Source organism: Staurois parvus, unplaced genomic scaffold (genome assembly GCF_062004578.1).
Source record: "Staurois parvus isolate SC_StPar_1 unplaced genomic scaffold, SC_StPar_1.0 ptg000005l, whole genome shotgun sequence".
NCBI classification, from domain to species: Eukaryota; Metazoa; Chordata; class Amphibia; order Anura; family Ranidae; genus Staurois; species Staurois parvus.
In genome coordinates, this window is record NW_028317801.1 from 8,198,992 (window position 1) to 8,226,199 (window position 27,208).

Below are 27,208 nucleotides of genomic sequence, written 5' to 3' on the forward strand. Positions count from 1 at the left end.
GCGTTTCCGACCCTCCTGAATACGGCCAATAGGTGGAGACAGCGGAGGCGGGACTTCCGGCGGGTACAGGAAGTGAGACTGTCTCGTTTTTTTCTATCCTCCACCTCTTCACTGGATAGAGAAATTGTGTTACCCGCGGGTGTTCGGCTGCTTGACCCGCTCTGTTCCCGGACACCCGAACCCTGAGGTATTGTACGCTGGGCACTCCCCTACCCGGACTCGTCGATACATCGCGCTGTGTGCTGTCTAATATCTGAGCGGCCCGTCACACGGAGCGTCCCTCCCCCTCCTCTCCCGCCCTCCCCGCCTGACAGCCGCCACCACTCCGCTCAGCCCGGGAGGGAGACCGAGAGGGGAGGCCGGAGAGTCAGAGCAGGCCCTGAACTGGAGTCCAGCACGGGCAGGTGAGAGGCCCACATCAACACCATGACCACCAGACTGACTACTGACCGCCTCCTATCTTCACCCACAGCTACCTCACCCTACTCTACCCTCCCTGCTACTGCACCCCTATAATATACCTCATACTCCATTTACTTTACCTACTGCACTCCTATATTATACCCCCATGCTCCATGTACTTTACCTACTGCACCCCTATAATAGACCCCCATACTCCATGTACTTTACCTACTGCACCCCTATAATATACCCCATACTCCATGTACTTTACCTACTGCACCCCTATAATATACCCCATACTCCATGTACTTTACCTACTGCACCCCTATAATAGACCCCCATACTCCATGTACTTTACCTACTGCACCCCTATAATATACCCCATACTCCATGTACTTTACCTACTGCACCCCTATAATAGACCCCCATACTCCATGTACTTTACCTACTGCACCCCTATAATATACCCCATACTCCATGTACTTTACCTACTGCACCCCTATAATATACCCCATACTCCATGTACTTTACCTACTGCACCCCTATAATATACTCCATGTACTGTACCTACTGCACCCCTATAATATACCCCATACTCCATGTACTTTACCTACTGCACCCCTATAATAGACCCCCATACTCCATGTACTTTACCTACTGCACCCCTATAAGATACTCCATGTACTTTACCCCTATATTATACCCCCATACTCCATGTACTTTACCTACTGCACCCCTATAATATACCCCATGTACTTTACCTACTGCACCCCTATAATATACCCCATGTACTTTACCTACTGCACCCCTATAATATACCCCATGTACTTTACCTACTGCACCCCTATAATATACCCCATGTACTTTACCTATTGCACCCCTATAATATACCCCATGTACTTTACCTATTGCACCCCTATAATATACCCCATGTACTTTACCTATTGCACCCCTATAATATACCCCATGTACTTTACCTATTGCACCCCTATAATATACCCCATGTACTTTACCTACTGCACCCCTATAATATACCCCATGTACTTTACCTACTGCACCCCTATAATATACCCCATACTCCATGTACTTTACCTACTGCACCCCTATAATATACCCCATACTCCATGTGCTTTACCTACTGAACCCCCATATTACACCCCCATATTTTGTATACTTTACCTACTGCAACCCAATATTATACCCCCGTATTTTGTGTACTTTACCTACTGCACCCCTATTCCCTATATTATACCCCCATACTCCATGTGCTATACCTACTGCACCCCTATATTCCCTGTATTATACCCCCATACTCCATATACTATACTGCACCCCTATATTCCCTGTATTATACCCTCATACTCCATGTACTATACCTACTGCACTCCTATATTCCCTGTAATATACCCTCATTCCATGTACTATACCTACTGCACCCCTATATTTCCTGGATTATACTCCATGTACTATACCTACTACACCCCTATATTCCCTGGATTATACCCTATTTTATGTACTATACCTATTGCACCCCTATATTCCCTGGATTATACCCGCATTCTCCGTGTACTATACCTACTGCACCCCTATATTCCCTGTATTATACCCTTAAACTCCATGTATTATATCTACTGCACCCCTATATTCCCGGTATTATACCCTTTTATGTACTATACCTACTGCACCCCTATATTCACTGTATTATACCCCCATACTCCATGTACTATACCTTCTGCACCCCTATATTCCCTGTATTATACCCTTATATTCCATGTGCTATGCTTACTGCACCCCTATATTCCCTGATTTATACGTCCATACTCTATGTACTATACCCCTATATTCCCTGTATTATACCCTCATATTCCATGTACTATACCTACTGTACCCCTATTCCCTATATTATACCCCCATACTCCATGTACTATACCTACTGCACCCCTATATTATACCCTCATACTCCATGCACTTTAACAGCTGCACCCCTATAGTTCCTGTATTATACTCTCATAATCCATGTACTATACCTACTGCACCCCTATATTATACCCCCATACTACATGTACTATAACTACCGCACCCCTATATTCTCTGGATTATACCCCCATACTCCATGTTCTATACCTTCTGCACTCCTATATTCGCTGATTTATATGTCCATACTCTATGTACTATACCCCTATAGTCCCTGTATTATACCCTCATATTCCATGTACTATACCTACTGCACCCCTATTCCCTATATTATACCCCCATACTCCGTATACTAGACTGCACCCCTATATTCCCTGTATTATACCCTCATACTCCATGTACTATACCTACTGCACTCCTGTATTCCTTTGATTTTACCCCTATACTCCATGTATTATATCTACTGCACCCCTATATTCCCTGTATTATACCCCCATACTCCATGTACTATACTGCACCCCTATATTCCCTGTAATATACCCTCATTCCATGCACTGTACCCCTATATTCCCTGTATTATACCCTCATCACACCCATACTCCATGTACTATACATACTGTGCTCCTATATTCCCTGCAATATACCCTTTTCACCCTCATATTCCTAGTACTTTACCTACTGCACCCCTATATTCCCTTGATTGTATCCCCATACTCCATGTATTACACCTACTGCAGCCTTATATTCCCTGGATTATACCCTCATCACACTCATATTCCATGTACTATACTGCACCCCTGTATTCCCTGTATTATACACTCTTCACCCTCATACTCCATGTACATTATCTACTGCAACCCTATGTTTCCTGTATTATGTCCTCATCGCCCCCATATGCCATGTACTTTATCTATGCATCCCTATATTCCCCTCATACTTCATGTACTATACCTACTGTACCCCATATTCCCTGTATTTATACACTCATCACTCTCATACTCCCAGTATTATATCCTCCTCACCCTCATACTCCATGTACTATACCTACTGCACCCTTATATTCCCTGGATTATACCCCATGCATTATACCTATTGCTCCCCTATATTCCCTGGATTATACCCCCATACTCCATGTACTATATCTACTGCACCTCTATATTCCCTGGATATTACGCTCATATTCCTTGTAATGTACAGCGCTGAGCGAACTATTGGCGCTTTATAAATACTGTATAATAATAAAAATATTCCATGTACTACATCTACTGCACCCCTATATTCCCTGTATTATACACTCATTACCCCCATACTCCATGTACTGTACGTACTGCACCCCTATATTCCCTGTAATATACTCTCATCCTCATATTCCATGTACTTTATCTACTGCACCCCTATGTTTCCTGTTTTATATCCTCATCACCCCCATACTCCATGTACTTTACCTACTGCACCCCCTTTATTTCCTGTATTATACCATCTTCACCCGCGTACTCCATGTGCTATACCTACAACACCCCCACATATTCTTTATTGTACCTACAGAACACCCATACTCCCTGTAGTTCTTGTGTATCGAGAGAGAACCCCAATATACTCTGTATTATACCCACATCACCCCCATACTCCTTGTATTCTACCCAAAGCACCCTGTATTATTTCCCTCATCACCCCCCATATTCCCTGTATTATCCCCCTCATCCACCCCCCCCCCCCCATATTCTCTGTATTCTCTTATCACCCCCCATACTCTCTGTACATAATCCCATATACTGCTCATCACTTACTGCACCCCTCTATTCCCTTTATTATGTCCTCATCTCCTACAGAACCCCCATATTCCCTGTATTCTAGGCTTGTCACTTACAGCACACCTGTATTTCCTTTGTTATACTGCTCATCACCCGCATTCCATATATTTTACCCTCATTGCCCCCATGCTCATTGTATTATACCACATGTTACCCCTATGTTCTATGTATTATACTCCTGATCATCCACAACACCCCCATTATACCTACAGCACCCACATATTCCTTATATTATGCCACCTATTACCCCCTACTCCCTGTATTATACCTACAGCACCCACCTGCTCCCTGTATTATATCTTTGTCAAATACAGCAGCCCCATATGCTGTGTATTGTACTTTTGATCACCTATGTTGCTCCCTTTTTCCCTGTATTATATCCTCATCACCCACAGCACTCCTATATTCTCTGTATTGTACCTATGGTACCCCTATTTTTTCTTACTAAACATACAGCAACACATACTTCCTGTTATATAGCTATATTTATATTGCCAAAAGTGTTGGGACGTTTGCCTTTACACATACATGAACTTTAATGGCATCCTAGGCTTAGTCCGTAGGGTTCAGTATCGAGTTGGCCCCCCCTTTCAGCTATAACCGCTTCAACTTCTGGGAAGGCTGTCCACAAAATTTAGGAGTGTGTCTATGGGAATGTCTGACCATTCTTCCAGACGCACATTTGTGAGGTCAGGCACTGATGTCGGACGGGAAGGCCTGGCTCGCAGTCTCTGCTCTAATTCATTCCAAAGGCATTCTGTCGGGTTGAGGTGCAGGCCAGTCAAGTTCCTCCACCCCAAATTCGCTCATCCATGTGTTTATGGACCTTGCTTTGTGCACTGGTGTGCAGTCATGTTGGAACTGGAAGGGGCCATCCGCAAACTGTTCCCACAAAGTTTGCAGCATGAAACTGTTCAAAATGTCTTTGTATGCTGATGCCTTAAGAGTTCCCTTCACTGGAACTAAGGGGCCAAGCCCAACCCCTGAAAAACAATCCCTCACCATAATCCCCCCCCCCCCCACCAAACTTTACACTTGGCACAATGCAGTCAGGCAAGTACCATTCTCTTGGCAACCGCCAAACCCAGACATGTCCATTGGATTACCAGACAGAGAAACGCGATTGGGCACTCCAGAGAACACATCTCCACTGCTTTGAAGTCCAGTGGTGGCGTGCTTTACACCACTGCATTCGATTCTTTGCATTGCACTTGGTGGTGTAAGGCTTGGATGCAGCTGCTCTGCCATGGAAACCCATTTCATGATGCTCTCTCTGTTGTGCTAATCTGAAGGCCACTCGAAGTTTGGAGATCTTTAGCATATTGACTCTGCAGACAGTGAATTTTGCACACTGTGCACTTCAGCATTCGTTGACTCTGCTCTGTCATTTTACGTTGTTTACCACTTCATGGCTGAGTTGCTGCTGTTCCCAGTTGCTTCCACTTTGTTGTAATACCACTAACAGTTGACCTGTGGAATATTTAGTAGCAAGGAAATGTCACGGATGGACTTATTGCACAGGTTGCAATGTATCACGGTACCACGCTTGAATTCACTGAGCTCGTGAGACCGACCCATTCTTGCAAATGTTTGTAGAAGCAGTCTGCATGCCTAGGTGCTTGATCTGTGACCATGGAGGTGATTGGAACATCTGAATCCAATAATTTGGAGGGGGGTCCCAATACTTTTGGCAATACAGTGTACATATTTTCCATTTATTTTACATCTGCTATAGTTCTCTATAAAAGTAAGAAAAAAATAGAAACATCAGCTGGTATATTTTTTTCATATCCATTGTATTAATGCTAATTAACTTATTGCAGGTATTTGCTCTTGCAGAGATCAGTCTCCCCATTAAATGCTTTCATCTGCTTTTCTTTAAAAAAAGGCCAGTTCCATCTTTGTTCAGATTTTACCTGGGTTCTGCATCTACATAGACTGAGGTTCTGGCTCAGAGATGACGTAATCATGTATATACTGATGCATGTGCAGTTCTTTACTGTTTTAACAAATATCCAAAACAGGCCAGCCACCTTCTGCAGACTCTCACCTTTTGACCAGCTACAAAGTTAGTGTTTGCAGTGTGATAACTGGGGAAAGGAGACAGAATAGGTTTCCTGCAAACTGATACCGTTTCGGCCTAGACAGTTGCTGGATGGGAGTCTGAACTCTGAATGGTGAAAAATACAACTTTTCTAGTAAATGATACAGTTGCTCTTTCGTGATGTGTCAGGGATTTATTCATGCTATCTTGTTAAGGTATAAAATAGTTCAATTCAAGGGGAACTTGTACTTACAGTAAATTGGCTACCACTGCTGAACTCCCCTCTTGAAAATGCTTATTTCCTGAATATGACTTGGGCATTTTGAAAAGTCTTTTCTACAAAGAAAACAATACTTGCCTGTCCTGCCGCCAGCACTGCCAAACTTTAGAGATGAACTTGCTAATGAACCTGCAGCATCCAGCATACTTGTGGATGCAGGGATGTGCAATTCCTATCACCCGATGCCCGAGACATGTACTTTCGGGTGCTCCAGGTAGTTTTTTTTTTTTTTTTGCCTTTAGTCCTGCTGCGGTCAAGCAGCAGGGCTCACCTGTATGGTGGAAGCATTTGGGCGGCAACGCTGCCTTGATTTCTTCCACACAGCCCAGAGTCAGCCTCTCCCATCTGCCTGGTGTATGTCCCGGGCTCTGCTTGCCCATCTGCGGGCCTGGCTCAATGGGCACTGGCGGAATGTGGTATAGGGGAGGGAGGAGAGCAGATACATCCACTCCCCTCCCCTTCTCCTGCCCTGGAAGTGATGTGACGTCACTTCCGGGTACCCTTTTAACACATGCCCGTTCATTGAGGCCAGGAAAGAATGTGATGTGCACTGCATTAGATTCAGTGGAGCACAGGGGAGACATGCATGGTCTTTTAGACCCTGGGTGTCTCCAAAAAGAGAACCTGTTACTAAAAAAATCATCACATAGGGGGCTTTTTGTCCCCTATGTGATTTAAAAAAAAAAAAAAATTTTTTAATGGAAGTTACACCAGGTATATACCCCCCCCAAATTTTTCAAGGCCCCCCACTCCCACATATACTCACGCACAAATGTAAAAGCACACACTCGGGCGCCTACACATAAAAGCGTTGATTGCGATACACATTACATATCGCTGCACACGCCAGAATAAGAGCAATAATTCTAGCACTAGACCTCCTCCGTAACACTATACTGATGACCTATAAGGGGCTTTTAAAGTGCCACCTATAGAAAATATAGGGTCCTAAAGTTGCCATTTCACGAGTGCACACAAATTTAAGTTTTGACATGTTGGGTATCTATTTACTCGATGCAACTTCATCTATTATATTTTACAAGAAAATTGGATAATTTATTGATTTTTGTGCCTTAAAATTAGCGTAAGTGTATTTTGTACTGAAATTTTGTTTTTCCTAGACCTTTGTGATAATATTGTGTGACATAAAAAATTGGAACTACCGCAATTTTAGTCTCTAAGGTGTCTGCTTTCAGAAAATATATGTTTGGGGGTTTTGTGTAATCTTCAGACCTAAAATTATTTTTGAAACGTATGCAAATAATGCAAAAACAGCTGGCAGCTAAATGGATAAAGGATAAGCCGGGCACTCCTCTTCCCTGACGAGCACCCAATCAGTGCTCATTACACAGCAAGGTCTCTGCCCTCCGTGCTAGTCCCCGGGTGCTGTGCTGAGACAGGGAGGGGAGGAGGAGGAGATATACAGCGGAATGTTCAAAATATTAAATGTTTAAGTCGCCATAAAGCCCCTTTTTGTTTTTACCCAGATATTACCTAAAGCAGATTTAAATACGGTTTTGGTTAAAAAAAATTTTTTCTATCTGGACAAGTAGATTGTCATGAGGGACAAGTAGATTGGGACATCAATTTAATCCCTGGCCAAGTAGTTTTTTTTTCAAAAATGTCCACACCCCTGGGATGTATTGGACACCTGGTCCCCCACTAACCCCTACATCACTACTGTGTCCTGTAATAATGAAGGGCTCAGCTTGGGAAACTACAGAGCACAGCAGGGTATGCAGTCATCTGAGCCTCCTGGAAGTGACAGACGCAAAAGATTTTTCAGCACGCTTATCTTCAAAACAATGAATTTCAGCAGCGTGGACAGCAAAGTATTTTCTTTGCAGGAAGAATCTTTCTAGCTTACTTCTAAAATACTAGTATGCCTGTCAGTTTTGGCTTCATCTGCTTTTATGTTTCAGGTTAGTGATTTGAAACTAAAAGTCAGGGAAAGCCAGACAGTTAGCTTTTTTCAGAAGATCAGTAATGAACACCTCTATGAGAATGGCAATTTATTAATCTATGCTACCGTTCATCGCCTTGTTTTCTGAAAATTATCCTTGCTGCAATTTTTCTTTCTCTGGCAACTTTATTCTACTGAGCATGTTCAAATTATTCTCGGTAGATTTTCTTTCATCATAGTTTTACCCACTGCAAGCTTCTGTACTTCAGGATGGTTGATACTACTTGGCTCACGTGGTACATGTAACATATAATCTTTTTTGGCAAATGCTGCGTGTCTGTAATAAGTTATTGCCTTCCAGTTGTCATTGATCACCATCTGGCTGTAGTGTTGTTTGCTAATCATCTGCTCAGATGACAGTGATAGAGCAGCTAGTGTACACATGTTATCACAGGTGTATTATTTTAGTGCGAATTATTGTGCTGCTTGGATGCTGTAGAGTTGTCAATTAAAGGGCATTATTAGAAGCTAGTCCTTAAATCTAATGTAACGTCTGAGGCGTGTCACTGCCAAACAACTTTTTTAGATGCTTCTGTAAATACTTATAGGTTTAGGCCTGTGTACTTGAATGGGATTACTGCTGATGATGCTAGAGATTGCTCAGATCTAGTATGCAAATTAGCTGAGCTCCTGTATGCCCACATGTGTTGTCTGTGATCATATATCTGAGGGCCCAGAAGATTTAATGGTTCACTTAACCCAGAACCCTGCATCCACTATATCTGGTCTCCCACAGTACACACAACATGGAAATGCAATTATTTTAGTAAAAATAAACTGCTAAATACCTTTTTCTCATCAGAAGTTAGAGCAGTCTTGTGGCTTCTATCAATGTCCAGCCCAGCACTAGTTAAAGCTTGTAAGAGGAGTTTTCTTTCTGCTCGGAGGATGCAGGACCCCTGACCTCTGTCCGACCAGTGCTGATTGGCTCTGTGCTGATCACATGCATTCTCCCAAGAAAAAAAAAAACCCTCTAGAAATGCACACCAAACTGAGCATGTGCAAGGTGCCTACGGTTCAGTCTGTTTTATCAGCAGATAGGAAGTGGAGGAAAAGAGAGGATCAAACTGCCTTTTTACACAATAAAGAGGATTAACCCCTTAGGTTCCAGAGTGAGTATAACGAGCATGCTTTACTGCATATACAGGCTGATTTTCTGGTTGTGGGTTTAGGTAATACTTTAACCCTTTTGCTGCCAGAGCTGTTTTTGCACACATTTAAAAAATGTTAGGCCTGAAGATTACACCCCCCCCAAACATGTTTTCTGAAAGCCGACACCCTAGAGAATAAAATAGTGGTGGTTAAAATTTTTAATGTCACACAATATTTCTGCAAAGGTCTAGGAATCGCGCCATTGCAGTGTGATTGGCTCACTGAGTTTCCCAGAAGTGTGCACAGATACAAGTCAGATTTCAGGCATCTCCTGCAACAAAAATGTCATTTTCGGTGAGTTATTCCAAATAGGAATTTGTGTCTAAGGGGATGCAGTTCCTGCAGTTTCCTCATTAGAGCCCTGCAGGTGCAGCAGTTGATTGATAATTATAGAATCACTCCCATTAGATTCACTTTCCACATGGACACAGACAAACAGCTCTTTCTTCAGAATAACAAAAGGTAGGGATCTGCAACAAAGTTTGTTAAAATCTCTGCAATGTACATAGATCACCCAGAGGAGAATGTTTTCTCTCTCAACAAAAGTGGAGTTACCCTTTAACCATCTTCTGCCCGCCCTATAGTACAATGATGGGCGCAAGGTGGTTCTCTCATTCAGATAGGATGTCATATGACGTCCTACTATTGTCACTGCACATGCGCGGCTCAGGGAGTGCGCAGCGCGGCGATCGCCAGTACGCTGTGTCCCTCGGACACAGCGGATCACGGAAAGAGCCGAAGATGTCGGCTTGGTCATGTGATCAGCTGTGTCCAATCACAGCTGATCACATGTAAACAAGGAAATGCCGGTTATCTGCATTTCTCTTTTCCCGAGCTGTCACGCTGACAGCTCAAGCGGAGAGCCGGTAATCGGCTTTCTGCGGAGGGGACATGTACACTGATCATCAGGGCACTGATGATCAGTGTGGCCCCAGAAGTGCCACCTGTCAGTGACCATCAGTGCCACATCAATGCCACATATCTGTGCATACCAGTGCACATCAATGCCACATATCAGTGCCCATCTGAGCTGCCTTTCAATGTCACCTGTCAGTGCCACCTATCAGTGCTGCCAATCAGTGTCGCCTATCAGTGTGCATCAGTGCCTGTCAGTGCCGCCTATCAGTGTCATGTATCAGTGCTGCCTTTCAGTGCCCATCAGTGATGCCTGTCAATGCCCATCAATGCAACCTACCAGTGCCACCTATCAGTGTCCATCAGTGCCCATCACTGCAGCCTCATTAGCGCACATCAGTGAAGGAGAAAAATCACTTATTTACAAAATTGCATAACAAAAACTAAGAAAAAACTTTATTTTTTTTCAACATTTTCAGTGGTTTTTGGTTTGTTTAAGAAAAAATAAAAATCCCAGAGGTGATTAAATACCACCAAAAGAAAGCTCTATCTGTCTCAAAAAAATGATAAAAATTTGATATGGGTACAGTGTTGCATGACCGCGCAATTGTCATTCAAAATGTGACAGCGCTGAAAGCTGGAAATTGGCCTGGGCAGGAAGGGGGTATAAGTGCACTGTAGGCTAGTGGTTAAAGCAAACTGGCAACCACAGAATTGAAATAGTTAAAAGCCAGGAGAGTTCACATGGTTTATCACAATAGCTTATTTTGTCAATAGCCTGCTTATTTTGCTCTCTAAATGAATATGCTAAGCCCCTCCCCCTAGTACTTATGTGCCCAATGCTATCCAAGACACTCCCTCTCGTGCTCTCATATTCTGTATGCTGTCTAAGCCCCTCCCCCTTCAGCGATCTCATATTCTGTGTTCCAAGCAACACCCCTCCCCCCCATGTTCAATGAAAATGTCTGCTTTTAGGAAATGACTTTCATGTATGCACCAGTAAACATGATGCCAGAAAGCATCGGAGTTTAGAATATGGTGTTGTACAGCCATTCACTTGTACGGCAGGCTGTAAGCAGCACCTGTGGCTCTGTGGGAAATTATACTAAGCATATGAAATACCTACAAATGTCCATGTGCATTAACCTTTATTATTGGCCGTAGATAAAATAGTAAACCTACAAAATGGGTAAAAATACTATGGTCCCAAAATGGCAATCCCAGCATCTGGGCAAATAAAAATCGAAAGTACTGTATTTAGCATGGCTGGTGTGCTGTGGAGAGGCTTTGCTGTGTGAAAAAAAAACCCTTGTATGTGGGAGCCTTATATTATACATCTAAGGAAGGTGCAGTTGTTCACAATATGCTTTGCCAGGTTTTGGACGTTGGATGGCAGGTGAATGGAAGGGTTTGATACTGCTATATTGGACATGGCCAGCAATCTTTGTTCTGCAGTTATGGTTCATGTAGTTTTCCCATGACATGCCAAAGTCCTGTTGAACTAAGCCTGGTCTTGCTCACACCTACTGTTTAGTGGCCATAAGAGTTGATGAATGACAGGAAGAGTATACCAATATTCCCTGTACCATGACCACACGGACAACGCTTATTCCTGTTGTGTCAGTGCTAGGCCCTGCCAATTTTTGAGTATAGACAGAAGACTCAAAGGGTTCTCACAGTTTCTGGGGCTGCAGAGTGTTGTCTGGTTGGAGGAGACTGTGTTTTCAGTTTTCTCTGGGTTTTGTATTCCTGGTTCAGGGTCCCTAGTACAAAAGGCTTTAAAGAGTCTTGAGTAGGATGAAGCCTTCAATCCTGTGTCCAGATCTTACTTGAGGCCTGTAGACTGAGTGTGCACAGATATGCAGTTTCATTAGAAACAAGGCCTGGAAATAGCTTGGGGCTGCTTTAGGAAACAGGCGTGTGCTCCATTATGGATATAGGTGTACTCCTGTCGGGAGACATGTTTTTTGGACCGCTGTTAAGCTGACCATGCATTATTCAGTTGTCTTTAGATTTACCTTCAACTATGTAGTGCAAAGGCCTGCCTGATTGCATACAACTGAAAGTGTTTAGGTTTAACCTCCCATTATATGGTTTTGGTCATTCTAAAGGAAAATTGTATAATGCATGGCCAGTTTTAGAAGAGGTACTCTTCTTGAGAGGCTGCGAACCTATGATGGAGGCGAACATTCTTTATCCACAGGTAGCTAAAGAGTCTAGCAAAGTCAGGACACCCAGGTGAGTCCAGGGGACTGCAGGAATCTATGATTTCAGAGGAATAAGCCTGGGTTCTAGGATATCCCTTATTGAGAGGTGAGGGAGTGGGCCCGTGCAGCAGGGTGCTGTAATCAAAGGCTGTGTGAGCCAGGAGAGCTGGGTGAGATGGTCCAAGAAACCAGTGAAAAGAGCAGCAGCACTGCTGAAGAGGGAGCATTATTTGTGTTCTACTTGTTTTGATGATGGAAATCCCTGCGTGGGCATATTTTCTTTTGAACTTTTACTTCTGTGTTTAATAAAAGTAGGTCGACAATCCCCAAAACAAATTTTATTAGGATCTCACTAAAATTTCTACTACCCCAGAGCTAATAATCCCCCAACATCACACTGTATAGTACACGTTGCTCACCAGGTTAAGTATTCTACCCAGGCAGTTTGTGTTTTGAGCCAAGCTTTGAATGGAGTGGGATTAGGATGCCTGTCAGGTTCTTATTGCTGTCTGTGTTCCCATTGGGGAGATTTTTCCTCTGTCTTACCATTATCTGAGAATGAAAGAAAATTCCAACTTTGGGGTTGTCAAAAAAACCATAGTAGAGAGATCTTCCAAAGGGCACACTATTACTCGTAACAAGCAGGGTTCCCTCACTTTGGAGAGGTTTTCTCTCACTTCCTGTGTTGGCTATGGGACACAGCAAATAAAACTGATAGAGGTTAAAACCTTCCCTTGAGAGACCAGGTCCCGTTTATATTGTTGTGGACTTAAAGCCTATCAGCTGTCATGTACATTGAGCTGCGCATGTGCAGTTCAGCGAATATTAATAATCCCAGGCCTGTGCTGCGGGGATATGACTCCCATGCACATGTGCGGGAGCGACCTTGTCGCAGCCAAGCCAAAGGCATGGAACCCTGAAGGAAGACCAAGCTAAGATGGCAGTGCTGGTGCCCCGCTGGATCGATCACACTGCAGCCCTGGAGGGCACAGTTTGACATAGTATGTCTGTCATGATGTGCTAATATGCTGTGCATGCTACCACATTATGGCATAACCCACCTGGGGGGCCCTAAAAAGAAAAAAAAATAGCGAAGGTAACTTTTCCATCAGTGTTTCTGCATATATGGTGTGAACAAGGCCTTACCTGAATTTGCAGGATATTGTTCTGTCTGTATTCTTCCAAAGCCTGCTTACAATTTAGCTATTTGTGTTTGGTTTACAGATGTGTTGGCACTTATGTTATTTTAAGGGCACGTTAGATGTTTTCTTATAGACAATAGTGCTGATGCCTTGAAACTGTCAGTTTACTTTTGGAAAGCAGCATTATCAGAGTTTTTGTTCAGTACTCCTACCCCACTTTGTACAGTCAGTTTGGTTCACACCCTGCAATTTCTTTTATTATATTGATTTGTGTGTGTTGTTTGTATGTGTTCATGAAAGAGGTGGATAGCTATGTAGATTGTTGTGAAGTTATTTTGCTGTGTACCTTCCTCATGCTTGGGATATGTTTAGTTTTGACTTTGAATGGCAAGCTCTCTTACATACAGTATATTTCTTTTTTTTTTTTGTAAGGAGTTGCGATTTCTAAATGTAAAAATCAATCAAGAATGGTAAATTCTACATCCCTCCCTCCCCCTCCAAGGATATATAAACCCAAGAAGGAAAATTTTGTTTTACACCTTACCAGTTCTTAGATTTTTGGGTTTTTGTTTTTTTGTTTTTTTTTAATCTGGTGATCCTGCCAGCAACACTTTTGTCCTAGGGTGAACATGCTCACTCACTATACTGTATCTCAAGTATCTCTAGGCTGCTCTTCTGATTTATACTACAGATACCTCCCCATTTTCCCATCCCCATAACATAGGGTGCAGGTCTTCTTTGCCATTTTTCAACTATGTAGCTTCTTTGAACTACAAATACAAAAGTCCCTCCAGTTCAACCATCAAAAAAAGTTATCCTATACCCACAGTTGATCCAAAGGAAAGCAAAAAACCCAGCAAAGCATAATCTAATTTGCTCCTGCAGGGGAAAAAATCCTTCCTGATCCCTCGAGAGGCAATCGGATATTCCCTGGATCAACTTCTCCTATAAATGTTAGTATCCAGTTATATTCTGTGTATCTAAGAAAGAATCCAGGCCTTTTTTAAAGCAATCCACTGAGCTGGCCAGAACCAACTCTTGAGGGAGTCTATTCCACATTTTCACAGCTCTCACTGTGAAGAAACCTTTCCGTGTTTGGAGATTACATTTCTTTTCCTCCAGACGTAAAGAGTGCCCCCTTGTCCTCTGTGATGACCTCAGGGTGAATAGCTCTACACCAAGTTCACTATATGAACCACTGATGTATTTATACATGTTGATCATATTTCCCCTTAATCTCCTCTTCTCAAGAGAATAAATTCAGTTCCTCTAATCCTTCCTGATAGCTGAGCTCCTCCATGCCTCTTATCAGTTTGTTTGCCCTTCTCTGTACTTTCTCCAGTTCCCCAATATTCTGTTTGTGTGTTGCTGCCCAACATTGAACTGCATATTCCAGATGAGGTTTTCCTAATGATTTGTGACCTGGGAAATCATGAATTATTTGAAATTTCAGTTCAGTGCACAGATTAAAAGGACACCAGATTTCTGGCAGAATCAACAGGTATTTTCTATACTTGCAGAATTTGTACTTCACTTGAAAAAGAATGACAGCCTCCACATCTAAGGACTGGCAAGCTGCGAAATATTAGTTTCCCTGATCCTCTTCCAGGACAGCTCTTGAGTGAGTGGCTCTGCTTACCTACACAGGAAACTCCAGGCTCACAGTGAAGGAAAAAGGCATCTGTAGCCAGAATGACATATGTGTTTCCTTGGCCTAATAGGGGGCATCATACATGTAGTATCTTGTCTTTCTTTTGTCTTGTGTGTTAGTAGGTAGTGATATCCCCCTATACAAAGCTGATATTACTCAGGACAGTGGACTGATAGCTTTGGAAAGCTGGGTAGGGAACCACTGCAACATAGTTTTTAGGGTTGACAGCCCGAAACCCCCTTTTCCTGTAGTGAGTTATAGTCAATGGCTCTACTTTGAGAGAGCAAAAATTATGAAAGAATCCAAAATGCTATGCTGCGAGTTAAGGTCATAGCCTAAAAAATCAGTACTGAAATATTTGGTTCATACTAAGGCTCATTTGCACGCAACTCCACATATACATTTATTAAATACATTTTTTTGGACTCCTGTTCTTAAGGCCTCATGCACACTGGATGTTCTAAAAATGCCAGTAGTGTTAGCTGTAGAATGCTACTTAACAATTAGCATTTTCAACGTTTGTGTTTTTAGCGAAACTTTACACCCACAAAAGCTTCAGGCTCAAAAATGCTAAAATGCCACATAGCCACATTCTTAAGTGTTTTCAGCATTTTGCAGCGTTTTTCAGTGTTAGCGGTTTTTATATCTAAAGAACTCCTCTTGAAACCCACTAGTTTTATTTTTTTTTTTTTTTTGTGTTCTCAGCCAGAAAACGCCCCTGCCAAAAAATGCTGATTAAAGCCTATGTATGCATAGGATAACATTCTGGGGAGTTTACTGGCCGTAGAAAAAGACAGCAGAAGCCAAAAACAGCTCCTGTAAATTGCCCAGTGGGAAAATAATACACTGATTAAAAAAAAGAAACACAATATATCCCAATGTTTTTGTAAAATATGAAAGACGATGTTACACCAAGGAGGTCTACTGCTAGAATTGTTCTTGCTCTGACGTTCGTGGTAATACCTCGCATGTACTTTGAACACCATTTACATATGTGGGCATGGCCTATGTATGCGTTCACTACATGCGAGTATGGGGGGACATGGGTATTTTAAACTTTTTTTTTTTTTTTAATTTGTTTACACTTTCTTTTTAAAAAAAAAAAAAAAAAAAAAAAATGTAATCAATTTTATTCCTATCACAAGGAATGCATGTATCCCTTGTGATAGAAATAATTAGTGACAGGTCCTCTTTATGGATAGATATGGGGTCAATAAGACCCCACATCTCTCCTCTACAATGTAAAGCATTAGATCAAAAAAAGCATTGAATAGTGCATAGTGCTTTTTAAAAACAAAACAAAAAAATGGCCTTGTTTAAAGGCGCTGGAACCGGAATTGACATTGCTCCGGTCCTCCAAGGGCACAGAGATGAGTGGAGGCCATCTTTCCTTCACTTATCTCTATGCCCAACGCCGGGATCGTTCAGTGGTTTCTCAGGTAAGGCTGAGATCCACATGTTATACTTACCTGCTTTGTGCAATGGCTTTACACGGAGCAGCCTTGATCCTCCTCCACTTGGGCCCCCCACAGCAAGCTGCTTGTTCTCCATAAGACTGAGTGCAGCTTGGCCGCACTCCTCGATCCCTGCTCACTGGCTGTAATTGACAGCATCAAGAACCATAGGCTGTGTCTCCGCTAATGAGAAGGGAGAAACCCGGGGGGTGCTGCTGCTTTCATGCACATCGCTGGATTGGATCCAGTGAGTATAGGGGGAAGGGGCTGCTAGGGGAACAGCACTCAGGTTTTTTTTTTTTTTTTACTTTCATGCAGGGATTTCACAGAAAGGAAGCAATGCAAAGAGAACAGGATACTTTTTCCAACAAGTACATGGTACAGCAGTCACGTATCAGGAATATGAAATGTTGGGCTTACATATTCTGTAACCGCTTAAAGTCCGGCTAATTCACATTTACATTGTCGGTTTAAATTGGTATACCGAAATAATGCCTGCAGCTACAGGCATCATTCCAGTATTGTTTTTTTTTAGAGCCAGTGATGCTATTTTTTGTAAAAGCAATCCTAGCGGCTAAAAAGCTGTTGGATTGCTTTTACAGGCAGTGGAGGGGTGTTCCTGTTCTCTGATGTCTCGCTGTGCTCTCGCGTCTTACTGGGGAGCCTGGGACTTAAGCTGGAAGTTCTGCCAGCTTACTATAGAGGTGATTGGGGACCAGATCTTCCCCGGTCATCTCTGTGGTATGAGAATCCAGAAACTAGTATTTCATCATTTCGGTTTCCCCAGCATGTAAACAAGTCATTTTTGACTTGTCAAAAGCAAATCTTGATGTGATCAGATGCTTTTAAGGGCAGAGGAGAGATCTGAGGTTTAATAGACCCCAGATCTCTCCATAAAGAGGACCTGTCACTGCTAATTGCTATCACAAAGGATGCTTACACTTTGTGCTAGCAGTAAATGTGAAAAAAAAAAGTAAAATAGACAAAATTTTCAGGCACCCCTGTCCCACCATGCTTGAGTACAAAGGCCAAAACAGGTGTCTGTATGTAAGCTGTGATTGCATCATGGGGGTGCCTGAAAATGTTGTCTATTACTTTTTTTTTTAGTTTTTTTTTTTTTTTTCACGTTTATGTGAGATATGTGGGATATCGCCACGAACATAAAAGTGGGAGCTACAATTAGGGCTCGTTCACACTTGACTGTTTTACCAACGCTTGCCAAACTCCCCTATAGCGTTTGGCAAGCATTGGTCCAGCATTTGCCGAGCATTTAATGCTCGGCAAACGCCGCATGCGTGGTTTAACGGCGGTTGCTAGGCGTTTGGCAAGCGTTAAAAACGCCCCGCAAACAACTATAATGAAGTTTAAATGGTGTTACCACTCCGCAAACGCCCCGCAAAAAAAAACCGCCTCTCTGCCACCTGCACACGCTAGTGTGAACGTTTTTACGTACCACAGTTTGGCATCATTCCAAGAGCATGCGCAATTTTTAAGTGCGGGATGTTGGGTATCTATTTGGCGTAACATCTTTTATATCTTGGCAAACAATTCGGTATTATGTTTTTGCACATTAAAATTTATTAGTGTAGTTAAAAATGCGTTTAAAAAAAACTTTGCATAAATATACAAAAATTGGAACACCCTCCATTTTATTCGCTACGGCCTCTGCATGGAAATATATATATATATATATATATATATATATATATATATATATATATATATATATATATATATATATATATATATATATAAATAATGTTTAGGGGTTTTAAGAAATTTTCTAGTAAAAGCATGCTGATTTTGATGTAAAGAAAGTATCAGAATAGGCCTGGTTCTTAGGTGGTTGACCACTTCCTGTCCGGACACTTTTACCCCCTTCCTGTCCAGGGCAATTTTCAGCTTTCAGCGCTATCACACTTTGACAATTGCGCAGTCATGCAACACTGTACCCATATAAATGTTTTACCATTTTTTTGAGACAGATAAACCTTTATTTTGGTGGTATTTATTCACAGTTGGGGTTTTTATTTTTTTTGCTATGTAAATGAAAAATTCCAAAAATTTTGAAAAGTGTTTTTCTTATAAAATTTTACAAATATTTCATCATAAACCCCTGTCAAAATTTATTCCATTATCTTTTTAGTAAAAAAAAAGCCAAGTTAGTTTATAACCAAAAATTACAATTTTTAAACATTTTTTTTTTACATTTTTATTTTATTTAGTTTTTTTAATTTTTTTTTTTTTTACAAACTGTCACCCTACCAGTACAGTGTCACCATGGTGACACTGTACTACTTGTGGGGGGTGATGAAGATTTTTTTTTTTTTACACTGATTGCTTTTACACCCATATAGGATGTAAAAACAATAATTTCTCTTTCTCTCTCTGTCTGCATTCTTGCAGCCATTGAGAACTACTGAGTGAGCTGTGATTGGTCACAGCTTGTCACATGGTACAAGGCTGTTGTGTATAGCCTTGTACCATGTGACCTCTGTGATCATTCACAGATTTCACACGTAGTAAGCAATGATGTCACAAGTGACATCTTGCTTACTACTTTGCATGTGATCACTGGCCAATCAGCGATCACATGATCGGGACCTCGTACAGAGGTCTCGTCCGATCGGTGTCCGGAGGACACAGCGGGCACTGGTAGGGTGACAGTATGTAAAAAAAAAAAAAAAAAATTAATAATCTAAATAAAATAAAAATGTAAAAAAAATGTTTAAAAATTATAAACGGCCACCCAACCCTGCAGTACCACTGTCTGGCCGTTTATATACAATGGCCGGACGGGAGGTGGTTAAAGTGCTATTACTTTATATAGTTAGTTAAGGCCAGGCTGGTCCAAACAATTTTCTTTACTAATTGATATGCCCGCTGTCATTGTTGCATAAACTGTATATAGCATTCGCTAACTTTTTTTATATGTGCTGCTCACACTACAAATCAGCTAGAAGTTGCAATGAGCTGCAGTAAAATGCCAATATGTAGCTTTTTACGCCAGCACACTGGATGGTTCCATGTTGCTACACAGCAGTACACCATGCTGCTGTTCAGAGACCTGAATGAAGTGACACGTCAATGAAATTTTAAAATATAAAGTAAAAAGTCAACTGTGCAATGAGCTGAAAATTGTATCACCCAACCCCTTTGTCATAGCTTGCTGCAAATAAAAACCAATGACCGCATGCTTATACAGAAAATGTAGCTTGCAGGCAGTCTGAGTGAACCCTTAGTAGAAAGGAGGTTGAATAACTGTTGTGTGAATCCCTCTAGAAACTTAAGTCTCAAGTTTAACTAGTTGCCGACCGCAGATAGCCGAATGACGGCTGCACTGCGGCCGGCCAGTTCTGGGTGGACGTCACATGACGTCCTCCCAGGGGGCGCGCACCCGGCGATCTCCGTGATCGCTGTGTCCTACGGACACAGCTGATCACGTGATGTGGTAAAAGGCCAATCATACCGGCCTTTTACCACATGATCAGCGGTGTCCAATGACACGCTGATCACAGGGAAATGCAAGTGCCGGTTCTCGGCTGCACTTTCCTCACGCTGTCAGATCGTGAGGAAAGTACTGCCGAGAACCGGCAGTTGTCAGAGCGAGGATCGGCACCGATCATCAGGTTATTTATGCACTGATGATCAGTGCCCTGATGATCGGTGCCCAGCAGTGCCACCCACAAGTTCCGCCCACCTGTGCCCAGCAGTGCGCCCACTAGCTCCGCCCACCTGTGCCACCCAGCAGTGCACCCACCTGTGCCACCCAGCAGTGCACCCACCTGTGCCACCCAGCAGTGCACCCACCTGTGCCACCCGTCGGTGCTGCCCGTCAGTGCCCAGCGGTTGTGCCAGTCAGTGCCGCTCGTCGGTGCCGCCCGTCAGTGCCCAGCGGTTGTGCCAGTCAGTGCCGCCCGTCAGTGCCCAGCGGTTGTGCCAGTCAGTGCCGCCCGTCAGTGCCCAGCGGTTGTGCCAGTCAGTGCCGCCCGTCAGTGCCCAGCGGTTGTGCCAGTCAGTGCCGCCCGTCAGTGCCCAGCGGTTGTGCCAGTCAGTGCCGCCCGTCAGTGCCCAGCGGTTGTGCCAGTCAGTGCCGCCCGTCAGTGCCCAGCGGTTGTGCCAGTCAGTGCCGCCCGTCAGTGCCCAGCGGTTGTGCCAGTCAGTGCCGCCCGTCAGTGCCCAGCGGTTGTGCCAGTCAGTGCCGCCCGTCAGTGCCCAGCGGTTGTGCCAGTCAGTGCCGCCCGTCAGTGCCCAGCGGTTGTGCCAGTCAGTGCCGCCTATCAGTACCCATCATCAGTGTCACCTATCAGTGCCGCCTATCAGTACCCATCATCAGTGTCACCTATCAGTGCCGCCTATCAGTACCCATCATCAGTGTCGCCTATCAGTGCCGCCTATCAGTACCCATCATCAGTGTCGCCTATCAGTGCCGCCTATCAGTACCCATCATCAGTGTCGCCTATCAGTGCCGCCTATCAGTACCCATCATCAGTGTCGCCTATCAGTGCCGCCTATCAGTACCCATCATCAGTGTCGCCTATCAGTGCCGCCTATCAGTACCCATCATCAGTGTCGCCTATCAGTGCCGCCTATCAGTACCCATCATCAGTGTCGCCTATCAGTGCCGCCTATCAGTACCCATCATCAGTGTCGCCTATCAGTGCCGCCTATCCGTGCTGCATATTAGTGCCGCCTATCCGTGCCACCTCATTAGTACTGCCTATCAGTGCCCTTTAGTGCCGCCTATCAGTGCCCATCAGTGCTGCCTCATCAACGCACATCAGTGAAGGAGAAAAATTACCTGTTTGAAAAATTTTATAATAGAAACAAACTTTTTTTTTTTTTCAAATTTTTTGCACTTTTTTAATTTATAGCGCAAAAAGTAAAGCGCCCAGTGGCGATTAAATACCACCAAAAGAAAGCTCTATTTGTGAGAAAAAAATGATCAAAATTTCATATGGGTACAATGTTGTATGACTGCGCAATTGTCAATCAAAATGCGGCAGCGCTGAAAATTGGCCTGGTAAATAAGGGGGTATAGGTGCCTGGTAGGCAAGTGGTTAATAGAGTAAGAATATTGGGAAACAAACATGTAAAATGTGAACGACATATACATTAACTACAATATGTGCTGAAATTTTTTTTTTTCCTCTTTCTCATAGACTTTTAACTATTCCCTGTTAACTTCCTCAGTTATATGTATGTGGATTTGTTCCCTGAAGAATTACAGCACTTTAAACTGCTTTTCTGAAAAATCTTAACTTTGTATTGTTCTATGGTACAGGAAGTCATTGCAGACAGTCAGGTTGCAGTATAATAGTCAGATCATCAATTCATTATTGGTTTACTGCACTTGACAAAACTGCCTTTGTATTACTAAGCTGTTTTCTGTTATTAATTGCCAAACCTTAGTTTATCTGTGGTCTTAAAGAAAATGTGCGTGTTAAATCCTTTAACATTTCAGTTGTCGTACTTCCTTGTGTGTCCAGTGAGTGACAGTCATTGCTCTCTGCTCTGAGCAGACCAAGAACTGAGTGATTGGTGGTCATGTGATCGCACTGTTCTCAGTGATGGAGCTGATGTGGTACAGCTGCATCATCACACTGATGTTGCAGCATAGAAGTTTATAAACTCCAAACTTTTAAGAAAAAATTGTGTTTTCTAGTTTTGGATATAGTGATGAGGGATTGGAGACCCTGTCCGATTTTATATTTTTGGTTGTGTCTTGGCTAGCTAGGGAGATTCACACAATTGTTGTAATAACCATAAATAAATTGCCGCTTTAAACCATCATTGATTACAGATGTGTTCATATATAAAGGAAAAGTGTATGGAAAACACAAAGTCCCAAATAAGGAGAAATGTAGAAAATAGTCCCAAAGTCCTGGTATATGTGAAGACACCATGTGTCTTCACTAAAACGAGTGCACCACCACCATATATTAGGACTGTTACCGGAACATATGGACCCTTAAACTAATAGATGTAAACGCATGGATATAATGGCTTGGAGATATGTATCCACCATTGCTCTCGAACAGAGGAAAGATGCTGGACAACCAGTACTGACAGGAAGGTTCCCTTCAGGCTATCACCATCCTTTGTCACTCTGGTGTATACACAGTGCCTTGAAAGAGAGTTCCTACCCCTTGAAATTTTCCACATTTTTTTCATGTTGCAACCAAAAACGTAAATGTATTTTATTGAGATTTTATGTGATCAACATAAAGTGGCATATAATTGTGAAGTGGAAAGGAAATGATAAATGGTTTTCAAAATTTTACAAATATCTGAAAAATGTGGTGTGCATTTGTTTTCAGCTCCCTTTACTCTATTACCCCTAACTAAAATCTAGAGGAAACAATTGCCTTCAGAAGTCGCCTAATTAGTAAAAAGAGTCCAGTGTGTAATTTGATCTCAGTATAAATCAGCTGTTCTGTGCAGTCTTCAGGTTTGTTAGAGAACATTCGTGAACAAATAGTATCACGAAGGCCAAGAATCACACACTAGACGTGGCAGGGATAAAGTTGTGGAGAAGTTTAAAGCAGGGTTAGGTTATGGAAAAATATACCAAGTTTTAAACATCTCATGGACCACTGTTCCATACTGTTTCCATTTTTGGATTATGGATTGAACTGCAAACCTACCAAGACATGGCCATCCACTTAAACCAACAGGCCAGGCAAGGAGAGCATTAATCAGAAGCAGCCAAGAGGCCCATGCTATCTCCGGAGGAGCTGCAGAGATCCACTGCTCAGGTGGGAGAATCGATCCACAGGACAACTACTAGTTGTGTACTCCACAAATCTGGCCTTTATGGAAGAGTGGCAAGAAGAAAGCCATAAGAAGCCCGTTTGCAGGTTGCAAGAAGCTATGTGGGGGAGACAGAAAACATGTGGAAGAAGGTGCTCTGGTTAGATGAGAACACAATTTAACTTTTTGGCCTAAATGCAAAATGCTATGTGTGGTGGAAAACTAAAACTGCACGTAACGCTGAACACACCATCCCTACCGTGAAACATGGTGGTGGCAGCATCATGTTGTGGGGATGTTTTTCTGCAGCAGTGATAGAGAAGCTTGTAAGAGTTGATGGGAAGATGGATGGAGCCAAATACAGGGCAGTCTTAGGAAAAACCTGTTAGAGTCTGCAAAAGACTAGAGACTGTCTTGCTGGAAGGTGAACCTCCACCCCACTCTCTAGTCTTTTTCAGACTCTAACAGGTTTTTTTCTCTAAGACTGCCCTGTATTTGGCTCCATGTACACGTACGTTTGTGAAGTTATTGGAAGAATTATATGCGTTTATTCTGGTTACTTTAGGCATGTATTTTACACAGGATCTTGTGCTTGCTCTGCCAGCAAGAATGTGCATTCTGGGCTGAAAATATGCATCTACCAGTATGAAAGCGCCCTAATGAAACAACACAGACTCTAAAAAGACTGATGGCTACTTTAACCGTTTAGTATGTAAAATGAAAAAAGCTTTGAATTAAGATTTACTTTATAATTTGCCTTCCAGTTTAGGAAAATCATATTGTGCCACTTAGTGTAATTCTAAAGGTTCATTTTTAATTAAAAAAATAAACACTTACCTGCTCTATGTAATGGTTTTGCACAGAGCAGCCCCGATCCTCCTCTTCTGGCGCTTCTGGCCCCTCCTTGCTGAGTGTCCCTAGAGCAAGCAGCTTACTCTGGGGGCACTCATGCATGGTCACTACCGAGCTGCCTGTGTGTGTCTAAGACTCACAGAGCATGGGTCGGCTCTGCCCCAAACCCACACCCTCACTGGCTGTGAATGACAATAGTAGGAGCCAGTGAGATGCAGAGAGCATCTGATCTCGTGCAAATTGCTGTGTTGGGCTCAGGTGACTATGGGGGGGGGGGATAGAGTCTATTATATACTCTGTGTGTGTGTGTGTGTGTGTGTGTGTGTGTGTGTGTGTGTTTGGGGTTCAACCTATATACTAGAGATCGTCTGCACCTAAATGGAAGGTGTTCTGCTGTGCTGGGGGAGTGGTTTATGGGAAGGCTGGAGGAGTATTTAGACTAGGACTGAGGGGGGGGAGGGAGAATTAGATAACTGGGTAGACAGATCAGACAGGGGTCGGTACTTATTGGTGGGTGGAATGGGGAATGATGGGGTAAGGCTATGGCAGATAAGAAGGTTTCCATGTTACAAACAACCAGTGGAATTGGTACCATTTGTATGAAAATAAAAAATATGCAAAATACTTGCTCTCAATGTGACAAAGAATTAAAGTGTTTGTTCATCAATGCAACCAATACAAAGGAGCATGGTGGAGCTCTTGTCCATAATGGGCATTGTATTGACACAGTTCTAGATGATCCACATTGGCTCACAATTGATATGATCCAAAAATATTTATAAAGAATTAAAGTGAATAAAGCACCTGGACTGGATGGCATACACCCACAGGTCCTTAAAGAATTGAGCTCTGTCATTTCAAAGCCATTTTTTCTAATTTTAAGGAACTCTTTAATGGCTGACATAATACCACTGGATTGGCGTAAGGCCAATGTGGTGCCAATATGTAAAAAGGGGTCAAAATCTTTACCAAGTAATTATAGACCTATTAGTTTAACTTATATAGTTGGGAAGATACTGGAGAGTTTAATAAGACCACATAGATGAGTTCTTGCTGGAAAAAAAATATTTTAAGCAACAGACAGCATGGATTCATGAAAGACAGAAGTTGTCAAACAAATCTGATTTCTTTTTATGAGGAGGTGAGCAAAACCTTGGACAGAGCGGTTGCGGTGGATGTGGTATACTTGGATTTTTCAAAAGCGTTTGACACAGTTCCCCACACATGGCTAATGTGTAAGGTAAAGTCTATGGGCTTTGAAAAATCTGTATGTAAATGGATAGAAAACTGGCTAAAAGATTGTATTCAGAGAGTAGTGGTTAATAATTCATACTCTGAATGGTCTAGGGCAGGGGTGGGCAACTGTGGCTCTCCAGCTGTTGGTGAACAAGTCCCATCATGCCTTTGCGTTTGGGTGTCATGCTTGTAACTGTCAGCTTTGCAATGCCTCATGGGACTAGTTCTACAATAGCTGGAGGGCCACAGTTGCCCACCCCTGGTCTAGGGTCATCAGTGGTATACCCCAAGGTTCAGTGTTTGGACCCTTACTTTTTAATATATATATATATGAACAATATAGGGTCTGGGTTTAAAAATCCCATTTCAGTCTTTGCAGATGACACCAAGCTGTGCAGTGGAATAACGTCCTTCCAGGATCTCTTCAATTTACAAGCCAACCTCAATACACTGTTGAATTGGGCAACTATGTGGCAAATGAGGTTTAATGTTGATAAATGTAAGATTATGCATTTGGGGGCTAAGAATATGCATGTATCATACATACGGGGGGGGGGGGGGAGAGTACAACTGGGGGAATCAATGGTGGAGAAGGATCTGGGAGTTATGGTAAATCACAAGCTTAATAATGGCTTGTAATGCCAAGCTAGCAAAATCCTCTCTTGTATTAAGAGCAGGGGCGGACTGACAACTCATGGGGCCCCCGGGCAATAGGGGGATCATGGGGCCCCCTGTATCCTTGCCCAAACTCAAAAAGCCTATGAAAAAGGTACTAGGGGCATCTCATGGGGCCCCCTACTGACCTCGGGCAGTACCTGAGTTTCCAAATGGTCAGTCCGCCCCTGATTAAGAGGACAAGGGCAATCAAACTGATAAGAGGGAAGGAGTAGCTCAGCTATGAGGAAAAATTAAAGGAAATGAATTTATTCTCTTGAGAAGAGGAGATTAAGGGGGGATACGATCAACATGTATAAATACATCAGTGGTTCATATAGTGAACTCTGTAGAGTTTATTCACCTTGAGGTCATCACAGAGGACAAGGGGGCACTCTTTACGTCTGGAGGAAAATAAATGTAATCTCCAAACTCGGAAAGGTTTCTTCACAGTGAGAGCTGTGAAAATGTGGCATGGACTTCAAGAATTGGCTCTGGCAAGCTCAGTGGATTGCTTTAAAAAAGGCCTGGGTTCTTTCCCAGATACACAGAATATAACTGGATACTAACATTAATAGGTAAAGTTGATCCAGGGAATATCCGATTGCCTCTTGGGGGATCAGGAAGGAAAGTTTTTTTATTTATTTATTTTTTCCCCTGCAGGAGCAAATTGACTCATGCATTTGCTAGGTTTTTTTTTTTTTGCCTTCCTCTGGATCAACTGTTGGTATAGGATTATAACTTTTTTTTCATATGGTTGAACTGGATCGACTTTTGTCTTTTTTTTTTTTTCTCCAGGCAGACTAACTATGTGTGTGTGTGTGTGTGTGTGTGTGTG

At 42.7% G+C, this 27,208-nt stretch overlaps 1 protein-coding gene across 2 annotated transcripts in view; it reads left to right on the plus strand.

Annotated features, from left to right (window-relative positions):
- The first annotated feature begins 48 nt into the window (after positions 1–48).
- Positions 49–27,208, plus strand: part of LARP4B (La ribonucleoprotein 4B) — a 167,586-nt gene continuing 140,426 nt past the window's right edge. Inside the window, exon 1 of one of the 2 annotated variants that reach the window (XM_089651903.1) lies at positions 49–187. The gene's annotated coding sequence lies outside the window, so the exon portion shown is untranslated. Of the gene's footprint in view, positions 405–27,208 lie in introns of both variants that reach the window. The other variant, XM_089651847.1, reaches the window with a different exon arrangement.